Raw genomic sequence first — 6,113 nt, forward strand, 5'->3', positions numbered from 1 at the left:
CCGGGTTACAAACTTCACCAACTGCAGTGGCTCACTTAACGGTGGCGAGTAAGGTTGTAAAACGGGACAAAAGTCACCAACTATCTCGCTTAGCGACAGGCATTTGGGGTTCATGATTGAAGGCCATTGTGATGACCCGGGGCGTGATACAAAGGCAACACAGCCAGAGAATGGGTATGAGTCCCTTTATTATCACCAACTGTGCCCCCAACGTCCCTTTCAACTCTCCGGCCTGGTGAAAAAAACTCTCCCACAAACCTGTAACAGCCTTTGGCTGACAATACTCCAGTCCAAATGTTGTAAGCAGAAAACTTCCAACTATAAATCCAACAAGGCAAGATGATGTAATTAATCTGGCAGGGCACGCAAGATAAGGAGTTCTAGAAGTGAAGTAGCAGGGCAGTAAATCAAAGCAATTGGGAGGATGCCAGGAACTCAGATAAGCAGTTAATACCAGATGAGCTCCGTGTTTGTTCCCGATAACCGCCCCTCCCATTTGCCTCTCCTTTAAACTCCATCCCCAGGTGTGCCTTGTGAAGGGAATCGGGGCCGTTTCCCCCATCGTAAGCCACACAACCCATGTTGCTGTCTTCTGCGTTCTTCCCTGCATGCCCTTGGATGAAGAGGGGGGGGTCTTGGTCTTCATCTGAACCCCCTCTCCCTTGTTCTACCTGTCAACTTTTAAAGCGTTGCCATGACTATTATCAGGTTGGCATTCAAGGGAAGGATTCCATGCATACCTTCGGCCAGAGTTGGATCTCATATTTCTACAACCTAGTTCGCGAATATGATCTATGACGCATGATAGAAAGGAGGAGATAGAGGAGTAAAATTCAAACGCAATTAAGCGAAAGCCAGTTTAGGCTCCACAGAAATCCGGGCCAAGATGTTAGTCCTAATAAATGAATGGATTTTTTTTTAACTTTGTCTCGAGGCTCGTAAATTAATTAGGTCAGCTCTTGGGAACTTCCCACTACCTCTCTCCTGCTCTACCCAGCCTGACTTTGCCCTTCCCCGGTTTCTTCCACAGTCAACGGAGCCACTCTCGCTCCCTGTCAGCTGTTCGTCTTTCATCTCAGAGTCAGACTCTGACGGAGGCATGACATTGTCTTTCCCATCGCTTTGTACGTCCTCCGTGACAAAAATTAACAGATTAAAAGAGTTGGAAGATCCTGGCAAGTTCCTGCTCCAGATGCTGGGATTTTCTCTTTCCAATAAAAGAGCTGGAAAACTCCACCTGGCCACAAAAGCAAGACAGAGAGCAAAATCAATACAGCTTCTTGTTTTGAGCCTGCCCGATGGTGTCAAAAGCCGGACCGATTCTCTCTTGCTGTACACACAGCCATAACATCAAGCAATCTCAATCAGAATCAAGCTGGAAGGAGCCTTGCAGGTCTTCTAGTCCAACCCCTGGCTCGATGAAGTCAGCCTGTACCAATGATGGCGAACCGTTTAGGGATCGAGTGCCCAAACTGTAACCCAAAACCCATTTATTTATTGCAAAGTGCCAACACGGCAATTTAACCCAAATAATGAGGTCCTACTACCTAAAATAATGACGATGCAGAGTTCAGCTGATTGTTCTAAGAAAAACGGGAAAAAGGAACTTTTATGCCCCTTCTTTTTTTTCCTGCTTTTGAAATATTACGTTTAGCAAACAATAAAAAAGAAAAAACTTTTGTAATATCATCTCTTTTCCTTCCTCCCTCTCTTTCTCTCTCTCTTTCCCTCCCTCCCTGTTTCTCTCTCCTCCCTCTCCCTCTTGTTTCCCTCCCCCTCTCTCCTTCCCTCCCTCACTCCTCCTGTTTCTCTCTCTCTCCCTCTCTTTCTCTTTCCCTCCCTCCCTGTTTCTCTCTCTTTCCCTCCCTCACTCTCTTTCCCTCCCTCCCTCTCCTTCTCTCTCTCTTTCCGTCCCTCCCTCTCTTTCTTTCCCTCTCTCCCTCTCTTTTTCTCTCTCTTTCCCTCCCTCCCTCCCTTTCTCTTTCCCACCCTTTCTCTTTCTCTCTTTCCCTCCCTCCCTGTCTCTCTCTCTTTCCCTCCCTCCCTCCTCCTGTTTCTCTCTCTCTCTCTCTATTTCCCTCCCTCCCTGTTTCTCTCTCTTTCCCTCCTTCCCTGTCTCTTTCCCTCCCTCCCTCTCTTTCTCTCTCTCTTTCCCTCTCTCTTTCCCTCCCTCCCTCCCTCTCTTTCTCTCTCTTTCCCTCTCTCCCTCTCTTTTTCTCTCTCTTTCCCTCCCTCCCTCCCTTTCTTTTTCCCACCCTTTCTCTTTCTCTCTTTCCCTCCCTCCCTGTCTCTCTCTCTTTCCCTCCCTCCCTCCTCCTGTTTCTCTTTTTCTCTCCCTCTCTCTCTCCCTCCCTCCCTGTTTCTCTCTCTTTCCCTCCCTCACTCTCTCTTTCCCTCCCTCCCTCTCTTTCTTTCTCTCTCTTTCCCTCTCTCCCTCTCTTTTTCTCTCTCTTTCCCTCCCTCCCTTTCTCTCTCTTTCCCTCCCTTTCTCTTTTTCTCTTTCCCTCCCTCCCTGTCTCTCTCTCTTTCCCTCCCTCTCTCTGTTTTTCTCTCTTTCCCTCCCTCCCTCCTCCTGTTCCTCTCTCTCTCTCTCTTTCCCTCCCCCCTCTCTCTTCCCCCTCTCTCTGCCTCCCTCTGTTTCTCTCTCCCCACCGGGGGGGGGGGGGAGAGGAAGTGCTGAACTGGTGCTGGGTGGTGGGAATGACGTCTGGAGGCTGACGAACCGAGGAGCAGCTTACCAAAGCTCAGCTGGTTGACGGGGAGGTGGGGCAGCCCAACACAGGCAGCTCTGCAGGAAAAGCAACCGCTTTATTTTGGCCGAGCCGAGCCGATGCAGGGTCCCATTCACTGGTGGGATTCAGCAGGTTCGGAGCAATAGCAGAAATTTTGTGTAGTTCGGAGAACCAGTAAATACCACCTCTGAGTGTCCTCGCCCCAATCTATTCTCTGCTTCCCAAGTCCCAGCTGATTGGGAGGGAATGGAGATTTTACAGTATCCTTCCCCTGCCATGCCCATCATGCCACGCCCACCAAGCCATGCCACGCCCACCAAGCCATACCACGCCCACCAAGCCACGCCCAGAGAACCAGTAGTAAAAAATTTGAATCCCACCACATTGTGGTCTCCAGGAGGAGAAATGGAATCCCGTCAGCCCCATTGTGAAGCGCGCGAGTGAAAAAAATACACTCAATTAGTTCCAACTTTGCGGGATCTTTTTCTTTCACAAGACCTTGATTGAGTGAAACATGACGGAGCCGGGCTGCATCCCCACAGACAGGGCTCTGTGTGCCACTTCTGGCATGAGCGCCATAGGTTCACCACCACAGCCCTGTCCCATTTCAGACCTCCCCCAAATGGCCTGTTTTTTGTGAAAACGGGCCTGGTTTTTTGTTTTTTTTTAAAAAGGGCATGCATTGCCTTTAGGAGGCTTATAGAATGCTCCTGGGGGCTGAGAGGGGGCAAAATTGAGCAAAAAAAGTTTTTCGCTCATTTTTGCCCTCCCCAGCCCCCAGGAGCACTCTGGAAGCCTCCTAAAAGCTCTGCATGGCCATTTTGGTGAAGGGGGCGGCGCTTCAGGAGGCAAAAAATGCTGTATTCAGTGTATAAGATGCACCCAGATTTCAGCCTCTTTTTTGAGGGAAAAAGGTGCGTCTTATATTCCGAAAAATATGGTACATTAAACTTTTTGATCACTGGCCTCTGCCTGAAATATTCAAAATGGCCATGAGGTGGCAGGCTGTTATTGGTCCCGCAATTTCCCATGGATTTTTTTTGAAGCAATTATTTTTATTACTTATTCTTATTTATATTACATTTTGAGATGAGTGCCGTCAGTCTGTCATACTCAAAATGGCCACGAGATGGAAGCCCAAACACAAAACGTAGGCCAGGAGAAGATTCAAAGTCCAATTTTGTGGTTAAAAATGGTGCTAGTTGCTGTTTTTAAAATTAAGACATGTAATCATGTTCAAAGGAAGACAAGGAAGTTCATTTGCCTCTTTTTTTTATTGAAAAAGTTTTATCAAACAATTTCACCCCCTTTTAACCCCCCCCACCATACAATGTAAATCACATACAGATAGTATGCCCCCTCCCCTCCCCCAACCCCAATTTTTTTTTCTCATTCAGATATTATACCAAATATTTTACCCCTCCCCTCCCCCCGTCTTAAAGTAGATTACTCATTCACATATTGTACCCCCTCCCCTCACCTCCCAACAATCATAAGTTTCTCTTAAATTAACAATATTTCATTAATCCCATCTTCTAGTTTAATTATGCGTATATATTACCTCACCCTCCACCCTAACCAACCCCCACCTCCCACTCAACCCCCCCTGACTTCCGCTATACACCACTCTAACAATTCCAAGCATCCCATGTATTATTTACTCTGATCATCTATCAGTCTAAACATTCTTACCTAAAGGCTATATAATACCTCCTAGTCTGGTATTTATTCTGTATATAATCAATCCATTTTACCCATTCCTGTGTATAATTCTCCTGCTTCTGAGCTCTTAAAAAAGCTGAAATTTTTGCCATTTCGGCGAACCCCGCCACAAGGCCAATTTTGTTTCCCCTTTAGTAAAGTCCTTAGTAATACCCAATAAAAACATTTGCGGAGTAAATTGTATTCTTTTCTTAAATACATTTTGCATAACCCACCATATTTTTATCCAAAAAGCTTTAACCTTATTGCAAGTCCACCATACATGAAAAAAGGTAGCATCTAAACACCCGCATCTCCAGCATTTTGGTTGAGAAGTTCATTTGCCTCTTGAAAAAGCACCTTTGGGACATTTTCCTTTGAGGGTTTTTTTTCCAGATTGGTACCCAGTTGATCGCTCATTGGTTGCAATAGGAATCGATTGACAAACAGGAATTGATCAGCTGGCTTGTTCCTGAACCTGGAATTCTGGGGTGAGAGTGACTCTAGTCGTCCAGATATTTTTTAATGCCTAAGGGTAGAATATAATGGAATGGAATGGAATGGAATGGAATGGAGTGGAGTGGAATGGAGTGGAGCGGAGTAGAATAGCAATAGCACTTAGAGTCAGCCTCTTGCCCCCAACAATCTGGGTCCTCATTTTACCCACCTCGGAAGGACGGAAGGCTGAGTCAACCTTGACCTGGTGAGATTCGAACTGCCAAATCGCAGTCAGCTGGCAGTCAGCAGAAGGAGCCTGCAGGACTGCATTCTAATCACTGCGCCACCATGGCTCAATAGAGTAGAGTAGAGTAGAGTAGAGTAGAGTAGAACAGCACAGACCAGACCAGACCAGACCAGAACAGAACAGAACAGAACAGAACAGAACAGAACAGAACAGAATAAATAGAGTGGCACCAAACTCCATAGCTCTGGGTGACCTTCCCCAGCAGTCTCTGGAGACAAGAGACCATGTTGAAGGACAGAAGAAGGCCAATGTCCTTGTTATTCAAGCATTTCCTTTTCAATTGAAGCTTAGCTTCTCTCCTTTTGAATCAGGAAAGCACCTGGATATCCCGCTTTGTGAGAGTTGTTATGTGGTGTACCGTGTTTTCCCCAAAATAAGACAGGGTCTTATTTTCTTTTGACCCCTGAAATAAGCGCTTGGCCTTATTTTCGGGGAGGTCTTATTGTTTTGAGGTTACAAGAGGCGGCGGGTATGGTCACCACATGGCTGCTGCTGCGTTGCAATATTTTCGAGGAGGGCTTATTTTTGGGGGGAGGGCTTATTTTAGCCCATGCGCTCAAAAGCCTGAGCTTATTATTTGGGGAGGTCTCATTTTCAGGAATGAATAGTGTATAGTTGTCAGTTGATGTTCTCATTCTGGTCCTCCGTTGGAGCGGGAAAATGCTCTCTCCTGATTGGTTGTTCGGGTGATCCGTTTCCTATAAAAGGAGCAGTGTCAGCCAGAGAGTTCAGCTACCTCGCAGGCAGTATTGAATAAAGGGCTGTTAGAATTCACTCTGGCCTCGCCTCCATTCTTCACCAAGAACATAGCAGGAGTTCTTTGAATTCTTCTAATTGTTCTTTAGAAATTGTGGACCTCCTGCTTCAGTGATGTGCGGTGAGGTTTATGGCTGGTGAGGCATTGACACAGTGGTGGGTTTCAAAATTTTTTAGAG

Source organism: Natrix helvetica (genome assembly GCF_964273705.1).
Source record: "Natrix helvetica genome assembly, contig: HAP1_SCAFFOLD_159, whole genome shotgun sequence".
NCBI classification, from domain to species: domain Eukaryota; kingdom Metazoa; phylum Chordata; class Lepidosauria; order Squamata; family Natricidae; genus Natrix; species Natrix helvetica.